The 18,170-nt window shown below is 35.2% G+C and overlaps 1 pseudogene; it reads right to left on the reverse strand.

The window, feature by feature from the left end:
- Positions 1–1,060: 1,060 nt before the first annotated feature.
- LOC149561109 (putative LRR receptor-like serine/threonine-protein kinase At1g67720) lies at positions 1,061–17,361 on the reverse strand (annotated as a pseudogene).
- Between the last annotated feature and the right edge of the window lie 809 nt (positions 17,362–18,170).

Here is an 18,170-nt window from a genome sequence, read left to right on the forward strand (position 1 = left end):
ATATTTTGAGCCATATAAGGCTTTACATATACAATTCTATTAGAAGGCAGCCAATAACATTATCAAGTACCTAAGGTTGATACTTGTGTGAATTTAATTGTAGGTATAAAATTCTTCTATGATACATTATTGCCATGTGTGATATTCAAGACAAAAGTGATAATATTTATAAATGTATGAAAATGACATAATGTGCATTAATTTGTTTTTATCGTGGCTTGTTATTTTAATATACTATCTTAGATATTACTTGATAGTTTTTTATTTCATATTTTTCAATTAATGGGGTCTTATGCTGCCATTCCATTTATGCATTATCTCAATGTGGTTTAGTTTTTTACTCATACATAACATATTTGAACCAAATGCAAATAAATGACATTGAAGAAATTCTATAGAAAATATCTAAATATGAAGAAATGTTGTTCTTCTAAGGGAAAAGAGGCTAGATGTTATCAGAAGACTTTGAATGCCCTTCAAATGATTAATTATATTTAAAATTATTGTCAGCAAGTTCACAAAAATGTAAGTTTAAATTATTTATATTAGTACCTATCTTTATGATTATGCAATCTCATATAAGTCCATTCGTCATGTCTAAACTTTGCAACTCAACTAATTACAATTGAACCATTATCATGTTATGATGGATGGAAAAAAAGACACATTGAAATAAAAACTACAAATGAATAACTAACTAGACTATTTTAAATACTACAACACCTCATTCTTCTCGTTAATCAAATGATAATAACCACTATATCTTCTTAAAATAAAAATACAACATACACAACCTATTAATGACTCATAGATCAACCTCGTAGTCCAATACTAGTTCTTACATAATGCATCTATATAGAGATCTTGAAATTCATTTAAAAAAATTACACAATTTGTTTGGGAATTACTACATTTCTAAATTTTGAATTGAGTACACAAATATATAATATTATTCTTTTATAGAATATTTCTATCCCTATCTAGAAACATGCATTATATTTTTTTCCCAAGATATTACAGATTTTAACAATGCAGACAAAATAGTTTCTATAAAATCTTATTATCTAAGGCTAGGCATCTCACTGGTACTAAAAGAGGCAATGGTATGTGAAGCAGAATAATTGTTATCACCGTATGCAAGCGTCACTGCTTCTTCCAATTCTTTAGCCACCACACTCATTTTGGGTCTTTTTGTTGATTCCTTTTCCATGCACATTTATGCTATCTCTGCTACTTTCCAAGCTGATTCTATGTTATATTGACCACCCAATGAAGGGTCCATAAGCTCATCTATTTTTCCACATAAAAGAAAATTGTGTGCCTGATACAATGATTATTTCATTATGTTGTTGATGAACATATCCAAAACAATTGAAATCACTTAATTTGTCTACAAATATATAAATTACCGATTGTACTATTCCGTCCTTGGGTGGTACTCCAGATATAATCTCTAGTAAAACCACTCCAAAACTGTAGATGTCGCTCTTCTCATTTAGTGATGACGTTGCATAGTATCTACAATAACATCCACATATTAATCTATGAGTTATTTGTTCCCTATGTTTTTAATTAGGTGAAAAACACATTAATTTTAGTTAAAAAAAACATGTTTAAGAAAAATAAAAGATAATGGTGTTATGTGAAATACTCAGGATCAAGATAACCCATTGTCCCTTTGACTTCAATTGGTGTATAACCACTAGCACTCTCTACCAATTTTGATATGCCAAAGTTAGCTAGCTTGGAAGACATTTTGTTATCCAACAGTATATTACTGCACTTTATATCTCTATTTATGATTGGAGGATAGCAACTTTGATGAAGGTAAAGTAAACCTGCAAAACATGTATAGAATAGTTGAGACATTGTGGTTTTTCTAAATATAAAAGAACTATTACAACTAGAAACAACTTACCATCTACAGCCTGTCTAGCAATATTCAATCTCGTAAGCCAATCAAGTGGAGTTTCCAATTTGGCCATGCCTACAAATAGAAAAAGAAATTTAAAGCCATATGTATGGTGAATCAATAAGTATGAGCTGTTTTTTTTATAGCAAGTTAAATTGTGATATTACTAGGATTCAATTGTGTAGGTTTTTGAGTTGAATTTATTGATCTGTGTTTCATGAGTAGTAGTTCACTCAGAACCTATCTTTCATGAGAAGGAATGGAATACTTAACACTCATTGCATATACATGATGTTTACAGAGGTGGAACGCTAGAACTTTCCTAGATATGACACATCCTATTACTACTCATGAAATATGAATCAAATTCAACATAGTTAAATTCTAATAACAATATCACAATATAAATCAAATCCAACCATATATGCAAAATACCATATAAGCAATCAATCAATGTTCCACATGGCATGTATTCATAGACCAATGCCATAATGGGTTGTCTGCAATACCCAATATTTACAAGATTCTTAGTGATATATTCTTGACAACATGGCTACCTGAAACCATCGAGAATACTTGTTAGAGAAGAATTTGTACCCCAGGGGAAAAAAATTTGCGAGTTTCAAATGAGACTCTATCACAGACGATTAGTTGAATCTATGTAGGAGTACTAACCTCATTCTGGAATTCTTTCCGGCCTTGATTAGAATCAGTTTTGTGTATTTTGACTGCGACCTCAAATCCAGAAAGTCTGCCATAAAATACAGATCCAAAGCCTCCCTTACCAATGGGTTTGGAATAGTTATTGGTAGAAGTTTTAATATCTTCCTCTGTGTATTGTACAGCCAGCCTGTGATAATCGTTTTCATTTTCTTCATCTGAGCAAGAGCAAATAAAGAAAAATTACTCTCAAAGTCCCCAAGCAGGGTAAAAGTAAAAGAAAAAGGCTTTTCTATTTAAGAATATAAAGACTAAATAGTTGTACAATTAAAATGGACATGTTTTTCCCGTACTCAATATTGTAGAAGCACCTGCAAATGTGTGTTGTTGTAATGGAACTCGACCATTCGAGGTTTGAAATGGTTGCGATTGGTGTTTGTGGTTCCAAAGGAAAATTCCAGAAAGGATGCCTAGAACTAACATCACCGAGCACACAATTGAAAGCCCAATTACCCAAACTTTTATTTTGCGGCTGCCTACCACGGCATCATTTTGAGGATCGACGCTGCAAAGTAAAGTTCACAATTAATAAGCATATCTGTTTTCTTGTCAATCGTATGCTGCGTCATGCTAAAGAGGAGGCAAACATAGTAGATTGTACAGTTGTAATTTAAAAGAATTTTTTTTATACCGAAGCTCCAAATTGGGTCTCACTAATCCTCTGGAGACGGTTCCTTCCAATTTATTGCCCTGCAGAAACCTTTTTGAGAAAAATGAAGAAACTCAATAAGAACACCTACTTTCAAAGCTTTACCAGGCAAGCTGCAATGGATTGACATAGGAAGTGTAGTGAGTAAACATACAGTTGAGTTAACATTTGAAGCTTCTTCAATGATTTTAGAATTTCTCCAGTAAATTGATTGTTTTGCAATTGCCTTTCCCGGGCCAACAAAGCTGCAAAGATTAGGAAATGTGTAGAAAAAGTACCTTTCTAATTCATACAACAAATATCAGATGGTAGCCGGTCATAGGTGTCTTACAGAATTCTGAGATTCTTCAATGAACTGAGGTCTGGAATATGGCCAGACAAACTGTTGTTTCCTAGCAGCTATAATAGGCAGCTTAGATTTAGTAACACTGTATAAAGCAATGTGATTTTTATCAAAACCTAGCTTGACATTCTTATTTCAAAGGTAAGTTAGTATACAGATATGAAAAATCTTACCAGTTGTGTTAGTGCTGTTAAGTCCGCTATATCTTTAGGTATGACGCCCCCGAGATGCAGATTTGTTAGATTGCTGTCGAATGTTTTTTCTGAAATCAAACATATTAATAGCATAAGATATATAATTCAAAGAATTAACATTAGCAGTTTTTCAGACTTTATTAGTAAGATAAGTTTGTTTCTGGATTTGATTGTGTGTATTTTTTATCATCAATTATTCAGATCACACAAGATGAAAAAGTGCAGGATTAGAAAAAAATACAGAAGAAACCTAATGAGATATAAGCAGCAAAGAGGATAGGATGGCATTGTTTTGAATGTCATCCTCTATTCTCTTCTTATATCTCTTGAGCTAGGTTTGGTCCACATCTTTTTACTATTTCTAATCCTCAGCTTTCTCATGTGATCAAAACATTGATGATAAAAAATACGCAATTCAATCGAAAAGAAACTTCCTGAAATTTGTAATTAAGTTTACATGATAACGACTCGCGGAGGATCGTCGTGACTGCAGGCGATCCCTGTTGAAGAATAATCAGCTGGTAAACATAGATCTCCTCCACTCTAATCGTCTGGAACATTTATTGCCTCTGCTATTTTTCTGATTGCAACCAGTGAATTCACACAATTCATACAAACATTAATGTGCAATATAGTATTGTCCAATTTACATGCACAGCATTTGGAACATGGCCATGGAATGGAGAAAGAGGTTATGCCATCTACGGAGTATGTAGTTGTCTGCACGTCCAGCTTCCTATGCATTTCTTCTCCGTTTATGAAGGGTCCCAACTGCGATGAAGAAGTGGGTTGTAAAATTATATTTATAGGGTCGGCAGTGTCAAGTGGTAGCTCTTTATTTGTTTGTGAGCATTGCAGAAAGTTTAGATGTATGACATCTGATATCTGGTATTGATTAATGAAGGCAGTGAAATCGTGTGTGAGGTTTTTCTGGATGATGTTGCAGAAATAGAGAGCAAAAGAGTACAGTCCTGGCTCAGCGGAATCTATTAATGGAACTATCAATTTCTCTGCCATTCCATTTGCAATAGCAGTCCTTGATACGTTTAGGGGCAGATTATTCGGTAAATCGCTGCCTAAAGATTTTGTTTGTTCGTCATTGGTGCTAATATTCATTGCAGTGTTGATTGCGTATGAGGATGACCATATGCGGTCGAATGGATCCTCTGGGTACCTGCCGAATGCCATCACAATTTTGGAATTAGATTAGGGAAACGATCTAGTAGCCAGCCATGCACATACAATTCATGTTAAAATTTGCTAATTTTTTTTGGTTAATGAGTGAAATGCTTAAAGATAACCTTTCAACTTTTCTACACTCACAGAGCTCTTTGTAAAATTTGTAGAGTTCGAGGTGGTCTAAAAGTGCTATTTTTTGCCTAATACCCACTACTAAAACTCCCAAATAGCCGCTCACCCAAAAAATAGTACTTTTTTTTGCAAAAATTGACCAATCAGGAACCAAGAAAAAGAAAATTGAACAAAAGCATTGGTGTACTCATATTGTAGTACTCATTGGATCTAGGTGATACTTAGAGAGGTGAAGCACTTCCTGGGATTTCACCCATTCCAGCACTACTCTTAAGCAGGGTGAGTTTCCTCCATGGTTAAACTCGGTCTGCTTGCAACCCAATTGTTAAGCCAGCAAAGTGGGTTTAATGACGGAGAAAACTTTGTAGTTAAGTGCACTCAAGATAGAGTGTGATCTCCCAGAAGAAGTACCTCTGTGAGCATCACCTAGATCTAATGAATGATAAGTGTTTCATTTAGTCTCATCGAAGATAGATTCCAGTAAATCACTACTCTAAAACACTAGTCAATAAATATAACTCTAAAACTTCACACAATTAAATCTTGATACCTTATCTTGAAAGATTACCACAATTTATGCACTTTGTACGACTCAAGGTGTACTTTGCCAATGTAGAATATGAACACCCAGACAATCTTATTTATAACAACAAAGAAGACAAACAAACAAATAAATAGACCTTCAAATACAATTTGTATTCAGAAACAGAGTACGCTCTGGTTTTTAACAGAATCAAATGAATAACTTTTTATTACAGATTACCCAGATTTTCTAGAACTCATCATATTTAATACCACTGCTAGTATATTTATTTAGAAAAGAACTAATTAAAACTACTTCCTAAACTCGAGTTCTATACGGCAGATTCAGCATGATTGCATGCATTATTAAGCATCAAATTTAGAAATTTAAATATGACTACTGATAAACTTCTTTAAAAACTGCCGATAACCATGCAATATAATAAGACTTTTATGTTAACTGTTATGAGCTGAAAGATCAGCGGTGGAACTAGAGTTTGCCATTTCCAAATAGCGTCAATCTTGGCATTAATCTTCATACTCCCCCTTGATGCTGAGAGGACTAACAATTCAATCTCTGAGTACCAAAAACTGATCTTTTGCAACTGCCTTTGTGAAGATGTTTGCAATTTTCTCCTTTGTGCTGATGTACTTCAACTCAACCACTTTATTTTGTACCAAATCTCTAATAAAATGTTGTTTAAGATCAAAATGCTTAGTCCTGCTGTGATGATCCAGATTCTTGGCCAATTTAATGGCACTTATGTTGTCACAAAAAATCATAGTAGGCTAAACCTGTATCTCTCCAATTTCTTCAAGAAGCTTTCTAAGCCATAAAGCTTGTGTGCCAATTGAAGTGACTGCAACATATTCCGCTTTTGTAGAAGAGAGAGAAACCATACTTTGCTTCTTTGAACTCCATGTAATTAAATCGAAACCCAAAGAAAAACAATTACCACATGTAGATTTTCGGTCATCCAAACAACCTCCCCAATCTGAATCACTAAAGCCAACAAGCTCAAACTTATTAGAAGAATAGTGAATGCCAAAATCTACCGTGCTTTTCACATACCTCAAAATTCTCTTGGCTGCCTTCATATGTTCCTCTGATGGATTTTTCATATACCTTGAAACCAATGAAACTGAATAAGCAATATCAGGCCTTGTGTGAGTTATAAACATCAAACTCCCCACAATGCTCCTGTATAATGTCTCATCAACAATTTTAGCACCATCATCTCTACATAATGCAACTCCATGAGCAATTGGAGTGGAAAGAGGTTTACAATTAGCCATATCAAATTTTTTCAATATCTTTTGCATACTTTTCTTGACAAATAAAAATTTCAACTTTACCTTGATAAACCTCCATGCCAAGAAAGTACTTCATGAGACCTAAATCTTTCATCTCAAACTCATTCATTATAGCAACTTTAAATTCATCTTTCATCTTTGAACTACTACCCATACATAACAAATTATCAACATACAAACTCACAATGAGAATTTCATTACCTTCTTGTTTGTAGTAAAGGGTAGGTTCACTCTTTCTTCTTTGAAAGCCATTTTGCTGAAAATATCCATCTATTCTTGCATACCATGCACGTGGTGCTTGCTTGAGGCCATACAAAGCCTTCTTCAACTTGTAGAAATAATCTTCTTTTCCCTGAATCTCAAAAATTTGTGGCTGTCCCACATAAACCTCTTCTTCTAAGTACCTATTCAAGAAGGCACTTTTCACATCCATGTGATGAATACTCCATTTCTTTTGAGCTACAAGAGATATTAGCATCCTAATAGTTTCTTGTCTTGCTACTGGTGCAAAAGTTTCTTCATAATCAATGCCATACCTTTGAGTGAAACCTTTAGCTACCAATCTTGCCTTGTGTCTTTCAACACTCCCATCACTATTATACTTGGTCTTATAGACCCATTTTGTGCCAATCTTCTTCTTCTTATGTGGAAGATCTACAAGCTCCCATGTTTCATTCCTATCAATGGAATTCATCTCTTCATTCATTGCTTGCATCCAAACCTCATTAGCACATGCATCTTCAAAACATGATGACTCAAAATCAGCTTTAGCAAGTAATGCAAAATTTACTGTCTCACCTATTGGATCTTCTTCATGTGCTTGATTTTGACACCTCTCATAGATATCACTCAATCTTATTACCTTTCTTGGAGGACTTGAGGATGGACTTGCTCTTGGGATTGGTGAGGAGTTTCTTGGTGGGCTTGGTGATCTTGAAATAGAACCACTAGTTGGCTGCTCATTATCATTATGAGCAATATCATCATCATCCAAAACTGATTTTGGCTTTTCAACATGTTATTTTTTATGACCATAAACTCCCCCTTCATCAAAAATCACATCTCTTGAAACAACAATCTTATTAGTAATAGGATTGAATAATCTATAAGCTTTGCTTTCCTCACTATAGCCCACAAAAATACATGATTCACTTTTAGCATCTAGTTTTTGCCTATTCTAATCAGTGATGTGAACATAAGCCAAACAACCAAAAAATTTAAAATGATTTATGTTAGACTTTTTCTCATACCATGCTTCATATGGAGTCATCTTGTGTAGGGCACTTGTAGGACTCCTATTGAGAATATATACGACTGTAGCAACTGAATCAACTCAATAAGAATTGTTCAAACCCTTGGTTTGTAACATGCTCCTTGCCATTTCTACCATAGTATGATTCTTCCTTTCAGCCACTCCATTCTCTTGGGGTGTGTACATAGTTGTGAGTTGTCTTTTGATGCCATTCATCTCACAAAAATTCTGAAAATTGTTTGAGCAAAATTCTCCTCCTCGATCTGTTCTCAAACATCTGATTGTGTTCCCTTTCTCATTCTCTACACGAGCTTTAAACCTCTTGAATGTATCAAAGGCTTCATCCTTAGTCTTCAAAAAATATACCCAACACATGCATGAGTAATCATCTATAAAAGTAATGAAATATGATGACTTACCCAAGCTTTGTGTTTGCATTGGACCACAAATATCTGAATGAATAAGCTAAAGTGGGTATTGGGCCCTCCATGCATTGCCTTTTGGAAATGATTCCCGTGAATGTTTCCCTTTAGCACAGCCTTCACAAATCTATTTATGCTCTTCAACCTTAGGCAATCCAAGAACTAATTCATTTGATGTTAGATTCTTCAAACTATTGAAATTCAAATGGCCATACCTGAGATGCCACAACCAACTTTTATTCTCATAAGCCATATTGACAAGCTGATTATCATTTTGACCAAACTTCAAAGGAAACATCATATTCTTTGTCATAGGAACAACTGTAATCACTTTATTTTATTTTTTTTAATCATAGATAGTACATTGCATGTTCTCAAATACCACTCTATAACTCTTATCACATAGCTGCCCAACACTCAATAAATTATGCTTCAACTTGGGACTATAATAAATATCTTGAACACTTTTAATACCTTCCTTTGTCTGAACATCTATGGCTCCTTTGGCCGCAACATCCACAGTATTGTTATTACCAAGGGTAATATTGGATCTGTAACTATCATCAAACTTTGAAAATATTTCTCTATTACCAGACATATGGTTAGAGCATCCAGAATCTAAATACCAAACATCATTCACATTACTTTCACCTTTCCCATAACACAAAAATAAATTATCCGAGGAAGGATCCTCATCTTGTTGGGCATAATTTGCATTATTGTTACCTGATTTCAGTCTACACTCTCTCTCAAAATGTCCATACTTATTGCAATGATAGCATTGGATGTTCCTTTTATCAAATCTGCCTCTACCTCTTCCTCCTTGAGCACCTCCTCTTCCTCTAGATCCTCTTGAAAATTTTTGATTTTGGCCCCTTCCCGAGCCTTTGTTGTTGTTACTATAGCTGCTAGCTGTTAGAATAAATTAATTATTTCCCAAACAGTCAGCATTTTCTAGAATGTTCAGTGGTCGATGGTCAGTACAAAACCTAGAGTGATTATGATGAGGGAAACAAGATGAGTGAAAGCATTTGATAATTGATTGTAAATGGGTACCTAACAAGGCTTAAGACCAGGACCCATCGTCTCTAGACTATGGAGGGATTTCTAAAAAAATTAAAATATGATAATTAATTTATGGGGGGATGTTAGAATAAATTAATTATTTCTCAAATAGTCAGCATTTTCCAGAATGTTCAGTGGTCGATGGTCAGCACAGACCACTCATTTTCTATGTGCAGCCAACCATTCAGCTGTCCATTTCAACTGTCCATTATAAATTCCATAGCTAACTTCTTCCTACAGTCTCCTATACATTTATGATGTATTTGCTTATAAATAGAATGGATTGGGCCTGTGTTCAGCAAAGCCCATTTTCTGGGTTTCTCCATGGCTTCTCCTCTCTATGGCTTTCTCTCTTGTTTGGATTCTTTGTTGTGTTGTGCTGTAATTTTCATCATGGTATCAGAGCTAATGGTAAATGATCTAAGAGTCTAGATTATGGAGGAGACAGGTGTTATGTGAGAAAGCTGCCCCCATTACAAACCTGGATTGAAGATTCGTGAATGCCAGTTTGCTGAGTGAGTAGAGAGAGCAAGGAAGTGCTGTTAGGAAGCTGCAGCCAAAGGAACTTCAAGGAAATTTGCTGAAAAATGATTGTTATCATGTGTGATAGTGTTTGATCAAGCCATTGTGAAAGGTGATTGACATTGCATTTGAATGGAAGATGGTTGATGGTATATTTGGCTAAAGAATGTGATTTATGATGTAGCCAGTTAATGAGGCAGCTAATTGTGGCCAAGAATAACTTTTGTTAAAGAAAAATACTGCTACAATGAAGAGGAAATTGAAAGTATGATATTGTGTGAAAATGGAGTGGATAGGCAAAGATAAAGAAGCATTGCTAATTTGAAGCAACTCAAGAGTGTTGGATTGCTATTAATGCGAGAATGTCAAGTTGTTATTCATATGTTTGTGGGATGTGGAGCAACTTTGTGCAAGCGGGAGAGCCAAAGATTGCATACATATTTCTAATGTGACAAGAAAATATCAAGGGAGTGCTATGAGAAAGAGAGAAGCCGTGAAAAAAAGGAAGCTAAAGTTGAAAGTGAAAGCTAATTTTGTTATTATTAATAGTACTTTATTATGTGAAATATGTGTAGAGTATTATAAGTCATTTGTAGGAGTTAGCATTCATTATGAACAGAGATGGCATGCTAGAATTGTTGTCATGATGCAAAGGTTTGTGTGTGTGCTGATTGGATAAAAGTGTTGGGATCATAAGTGAGAGAATATGTCTATCTAAATATGTTGTTGTCAAGATGTGGTCATATCCCCTCAGTCAAGTGATGAAAATTGAATTAGTAATGATTGTTAATGGGCTATATGAATGTATGGGGTGCATTATCGGTTGTACTCGACACCCTAGAGTTTGACTGAATGTATTGATGAACCATCTATCTGAAAAGGATTCCTATAGAACTGGCGAGTATAGCGGTTGGGCACCCATGTATCTTGGTAGATGGATTTCTTTTTATATGGACTCAATAATTAGTTTGATGCAGGTACAAAAGAGAAAGGCCCAGAGTGATGATAGTTTCCCTATAGTAATGATTCATGGTCAGTAGAACCAATGAATGCTTGGTTTGTAAACCATTTGAACGCAAAGTTTATGGTGATCTTGAAACCACTTGTGTGATGTTTGAGAAGTTTGTGGTGAACTTAAAACCACTTTGATATTGCATCGGTTATTGGTAATCCGTACAAAACCTAGAGTGATTATGATGAGGGAAACAAGATGTGTGAAGGCATTTGATAATTGATTGTAAATGGGTACCTAACAAGGCTTAAGGCCAGGACCCATCGTCTCTAGACTATGGAGGGATTTCTAAAAAAATAAAAATATGATAATTAATTTATGGGGGGATGTTAGAATAAATTAATTATTTTCCAAACAGTCAGCATTTTCCAGAATGTTCAGTTGTCGGTGGTCAGCACAGACCACTCATTTTCCATGTGCAACCAACCATTCAGCTGTCCATTTCAACTGTCCATTATAAATTCCATAGCTAACTTCTTCCTACAGTCTCCTATACATTTATGATGTATTTGCTTATAAATAGAATGGATTGGGCCTGTGTTCAGCAGAGCCCATTTTCCGGGTTTCTCCATGGCTTCTCCTCTCTATGGCTTTCTCTCTTGTTTGGATTCTTTGTTGTGTTGTGCTGTAATTTTCATCATGGTATCAGAGCTAATGGTAAATGATCTAAGAGTCTAGATTATGGAGGAGACAGGTGTTATGTGAGAAAGCTGCCCCCATTACAAACCTGGATTGAAGATTCGTGAATGCCAGTTTGCTGAGTGAGTAGAGAGAGCAAGGAAGTGCTGTTAGGAAGCTGCAGCCAAAGGAACTTCAAGGAAATTTGCTGAAAAATGATTGTTATCATGTGTGATAGTGTTTGATCAAGCCATTGTGAAAGGTGATTGACATTGCATTTGAATGGAAGATGGTTGATGGTATATTTGGCTAAAGAATGTGATTTATGATGTAGCCAGTTAATGAGGCAGCTAATTGTGGCCAAGAATAACTTTTGTTAAAGAAAAATACTGCTACAATGAAGAGGAAATTGAAAGTATGATATTGTGTGAAAATGGAGTGGATAGGCAAAGATAAAGAAGCATTGCTAATTTGAAGCAACTCAAGAGTGTTGGATTGCTATTAATGCGAGAATGTCAAGTTGTTATTCATATGTTTGTGGGATGTGGAGCAACTTTGTGCAAGCGGGAGAGCCAAAGATTGCATACATATTTCTAATGTGACAAGAAAATATCAAGGGAGTGCTATGAGAAAGAGAGAAGCCGTGAAAAAAAGGAAGCTAAAGTTGAAAGTGAAAGCTAATTTTGTTATTATTAATAGTACTTTATTATGTGAAATATGTGTAGAGTATTATAAGTCATTTGTAGGAGTTAGCATTCATTATGAACAGAGATGGCATGCTAGAATTGTTGTCATGATGCAAAGGTTTGTGTGTGTGCTGATTGGATAAAAGTGTTGGGATCATAAGTGAGAGAATATGTCTATCTAAATATGTTGTTGTCAAGATGTGGTCATATCCCCTCAGTCAAGTGATGAAAATTGAATTAGTAATGATTGTTAATGGGCTATATGAATGTATGGGGTGCATTATCGGTTGTACTCGACACCCTAGAGTTTGACTGAATGTATTGATGAACCATCTATCTGAAAAGGATTCCTATAGAACTGGCGAGTATAGCGGTTGGGCACCCATGTATCTTGGTAGATGGATTTCTTTTTATATGGACTCAATAATTAGTTTGATGCAGGTACAAAAGAGAAAGGCCCAGAGTGATGATAGTTTCCCTATAGTAATGATTCATGGTCAGTAGAACCAATGAATGCTTGGTTTGTAAACCATTTGAACGCAAAGTTTATGGTGATCTTGAAACCACTTGTGTGATGTTTGAGAAGTTTGTGGTGAACTTAAAACCACTTTGATATTGCATCGGTTATTGGTAATCCGTACAAAACCTAGAGTGATTATGATGAGGGAAACAAGATGTGTGAAGGCATTTGATAATTGATTGTAAATGGGTACCTAACAAGGCTTAAGGCCAGGACCCATCGTCTCTAGACTATGGAGGGATTTCTAAAAAAATAAAAATATGATAATTAATTTATGGGGGGATGTTAGAATAAATTAATTATTTTCCAAACAGTCAGCATTTTCCAGAATGTTCAGTTGTCGGTGGTCAGCACAGACCACTCATTTTCCATGTGCAACCAACCATTCAGCTGTCCATTTCAACTGTCCATTATAAATTCCATAGCTAACTTCTTCCTACAGTCTCCTATACATTTATGATGTATTTGCTTATAAATAGAATGGATTGGGCCTGTGTTCAGCAGAGCCCATTTTCTGGGTTTCTCCATGGCTTCTCCTCTCTATGGCTTTCTCTCTTGTTTGGATTCTTTGTTGTGTTGTGCTATAATTTTCATCATGGTATCAGAGCTAATGGTAAATGATCTAAGAGTCTATATTATGGAGGAGACAGCTGTTATGTGAGAAAGCTGCCCCCATTACAAACCTGGATTGAAGATTCGTGAATGCCAGTTTGCTGAGTGAGTAGAGAGAGCAAGGAAGTGCTGTTAGGAAGCTGCAGCCAAAGGAACTTCAAGGAAATTTTCTGAAAAATGATTGTTATCATGTGTGATAGTGTTTGATCAAGCCATTGTGAAAGGTGATTGACATTGCATTTGAACGGAAGATGGTTGATGGTATATTTGGCTAAAGAATGTGATTTATGATGTAGCCAGTTAATGAGGCAGCTAATTGTGGCCAAGAATAACTTGTGTTAAAGAAAAATACTGCTACAATGAAGAGGAAATTGAAAGTATGATATTGTGTGAAATTGGAGTGGATAGGCAAAGATAAAGAAGCATTGCTAATTTGAAGCAACTCAAGAGTGTTGGATTGCTATTAATGCGGGAATGTCAAGTTGTTATTCATATGTTTGTGGGATGTGGAGCAACTTTGTGCAAGCGGGAGAGCCAAAGATTGCATACATATTTCTAATGTGACAATAAAATATCAAGGGAGTGCTATGAGAAAGAGAGAAGACATGAAAAGAAGGAAGCTAAAGTTGAAAGTGAAAGCTAATTTTGTTATTATTAATAGTACTTTATTATGTGAAATATGTGTAGAGTATTATAAGTCATTTGTAGGAGTTAGCATTCATTATGAAAAGACATGGCATGCTAGAATTTTTGTCATGATGTAAAGGTTTGTGTGTGTGCTGATTGGATAAAAGTGTTGGGATCAGAAGTAAGAGAATATGTCTATCTAAATATGTTGTTGTCAAGATGTGGTCATATCCCCTCAGTCAAGTGATGAAAATTGAATTAGTAATGATTGTTAATGGGCTATATGAATGTATGGGGTGCATTATCAGTTGTACTCGACACCCTAGAGTTTGACTGAATGTATTGATGAACCATGTATCTGAAAAGGATTCCTATAGAACTGGCGAGTACAGTGGTTGGGCACCCATGTGTCTTGGTAGATGGATTTCTTTTTATATGGACTCAATAATTAGTTTGATGCAGGTACAAAAGAGAAAGGCCCAGAGTGATGATAGTTTCCCTATAGTAATGATTCATGGTCAGTAGAACCAATGAATGCTTGGTTTGTAAACCATTTGAACGCAAAGTTTATGGTGATCTTGAAACCACTTGTGTGATGTTTGAGAAGTTTGTGGTGAACTTAAAACCACTTTGATATTGCATCGGTTATTGGTAATCCGTACAAAACCTAGAGTGATTATGATGAGGGAAACAAGATGAGTGAAAGCATTTGATAATTGATTGTAAATGGGTACCTAACAAGGCTTAAGACCAGGACCCATCGTCTCTAGACTATGGAGGGATTTCTAAAAAAATAAAAATATGATAATTAATTTATGGGGGGATGTTAGAATAAATTAATTATTTCTCAAATAGTCAGCATTTTCCAGAATGTTCAGTGGTCGATGGTCAGCACAGACCACTCATTTTCTATGTGCAGCCAACCATTCAGCTGTCCATTTCAACTGTCCATTATAAATTCCATAGCTAACTTCTTCCTACAGTCTCCTATACATTTATGATGTATTTGCTTATAAATAGAATGGATTGGGCCTGTGTTCAGCAAAGCCCATTTTCTGGGTTTCTCCATGGCTTCTCCTCTCTATGGCTTTCTCTCTTGTTTGGATTCTTTGTTGTGTTGTGCTGTAATTTTCATCACTAGCACCATCATTCTTTGAAATTTGCAATTGGGAAGCAAAAGCCTTCTCATTAACACTGGTAGATGTGTCCCTTATTCTATCCTCATGTGATATAAGAGATCCAACCAATTCATCATACTCCATGGTAGCTAAATTTTTGCTTTCTTCTATGGCAATTACTACAATATTCCATCTTGGGGTTAGAGATCTCAATACCTTTTGTATTATTTGCTCTTGAGCAATAGATTCACCCAAAGTGGCCATTTTATGTGTCACATCTTTCACTCTCACACAGAAATCTCCCACACTCTTTGTTTCCTTCATCTTCAAGTTCTCATATTCTCTTTTCAAAGATTGTAGGTTCACAACCTTGATCTGTTCATTGCCATGGTAAGCATCTTTTAGAGTCTTCCAGGCCTCTTTTGCTGTCTGTGCATCAGCAATTCGAGGAAACAAGCTCTTATCAAGAGCCATCTGAATGTGAAACAATGCCATTGCATTTTTCTTCTCAGCTTCTTTCTTTAATCTTCTGTCATTAAGTTGGAGAGTATTCCAATCTGCAGGCTCTTCATATCCGGATTCAACAATCGCCCAAAAATCTTTCCCAGTCAAAAAAGTCTTCATCTTGATTGACCAATATTGGTAATCAACTCCATCCAACTCTGGGATTTGCAAATTGTTTGCCATGCTACTGTCTTCCAAACACCTTCAGCTCTGATACCAAATGTAGAATATGAAGACCCAGACAATCTTATTTATAACAGCAAAGAAGACAAACAAACAAATAAATAGACCTTCAAATACAATCTGTATTCAAAAATAGAGTACGCTCTGGTTTTTAACAGAATCAAATGAATAACTTTTTATTACAGATTACCCAGATTTTCCAGAACTCATCATATTTAATACCACTGCTGGTATATTTATTTAGAAAAGAACTAATTAAAACTACTTCCTAAATTCGAGTTCTATACGGTAGATTCAGCATGATTGCATGCATTATTAAGCATCAAATTTAGAAATTTATATGACTACTGATAAACTTCTTAAAAGACTTTTATGTTAACTGTTATGAGCTGAAAGATTAGTCGTGGAACTGGAGTTTGCCATTTCCGAACAGCGTCAATCTTGGCATTAATCTTCAGCCAAATCCGTTGAGTTATACATGGAGGATTCGAGTGGGCGCAGCTCGATGCTTGAAATGAAAACAACACCCTCTTTTTCTGTTTGAGGATTGCGGGCAAGGCATAAACTCGGGATCTCTCTTTTGGTGGCCAAGATGATCTCGTAGTATCTGTAGGTCTGATTGTTTAGACCGGATAGTTTTACAGTCCTCCACTTGATTCCCTCGATAGTTAAATCGAAGTATCTCGCCAAAGGACTTGTGGAATCAGAAGCGAAAGATGCTCTTACCAAGTAATTTACACGAGGCTCTACGGGGAGCATGTAGCAAAACTTTTTCACTCGTAGATTGGTAAAATAGGCAAATGCCAGGTATTGCAAATGGAGGCTTAGTGATGAACACAGCAACGAAATGTTGCGAGTTTTAATGAAAGGGGCGTCGAAAATCCAGAGTAGGTCATTCTCGTCTGTTACATTATCATTGGCACCACAGTTGATGTTGAGGAAGCCTATACGGAAAATATCAGACGCTTCAATATCACATTAAGTTTCATTTCAAAATTAAAAGTATTAAAATAGTTAAAATTGATTTAATTTCAAAACTAAAAGTATTAAAATAGTTTAAATTGATTTCATTTTTTTCACGTGATGTTTAAAAATAGTCCAAAAATACAGTTTTATGTAATATCGAAATGAAATGAGAATCAAAAGAATGTTACCATCTGAATTTGAGTGTGTGAAACTGAACAACCCAATGAAAATAGTGATCAGGAACAAGCCCGCTCTCATCAATTCCATGTCCGACAACTCTCCGACCTGCTAAAATCTGGATATACAAACTCCATCAGAAAAACAACAGTAAAAATGAATGCTAATTTGATTGCATAACAGTACAAGAAAAGGTCCACCTACAATCATATTACTCTTATGAAAATAATGCTGCATGCGATGTGCCAACTAAAGGCCTCTTAAGGAATGCTTTGCATTTTGATAAGAGTGGGATTTACATATATAGGGAAAAAGTTTTCATTAATCCCTGTTTGGAAGATAATTGGAAAAGGTCAGCAAAGTGTGGGTGAAGCTTCGTAGTCGGATATTAGTAATGTGAAGATTCCTAGCGACTGCAAACATTAAAAGCGTGTGAGGTATCAGTGAATCATGACTCTAAAATAGTGAGAAAGACCTTGACCTCAAGTACGGGAGCTCATATTTTTAAATAACCTCATCTAGCTATTTAGAATTATTTAATGGTAAATATGATTTTTTTTTGCAAAGATTTTACTACAGTCATTTTATTAAATTATAATTTTAGTTGTAAGGTTTTGTTTTTATTATGTTTCTATCAGTATTGATTTGAAGCTATCACCTCTTTAAAGACTCTTTTATTACACAAATAACATCATACCAACAATTTAACTTCTTAACAGAGGGGCTAAGGACATGAACGATAAAGAGTGTATGTTGAGGCCTACTGCTAGATTAAGGAGTAAGAATAGGGGAAGTACACTAGTTGATAATATAGTTAAGAAACTAAAAAGTATTATTGTTGATAGTGCTCTTACAAATGAGTGGTCTATGTGGATGTTAGTCCGTTGTGTCATTTGGTCTTTTTTTTTGTTTAGTCTTATA

The sequence above is a fragment of the Cupressus sempervirens genome, chromosome 4 (assembly GCF_028749045.1).
Source record: "Cupressus sempervirens isolate cs-2001-9-10 chromosome 4, ASM2874904v1, whole genome shotgun sequence".
Taxonomy (NCBI): domain Eukaryota; kingdom Viridiplantae; phylum Streptophyta; class Pinopsida; order Cupressales; family Cupressaceae; genus Cupressus; species Cupressus sempervirens.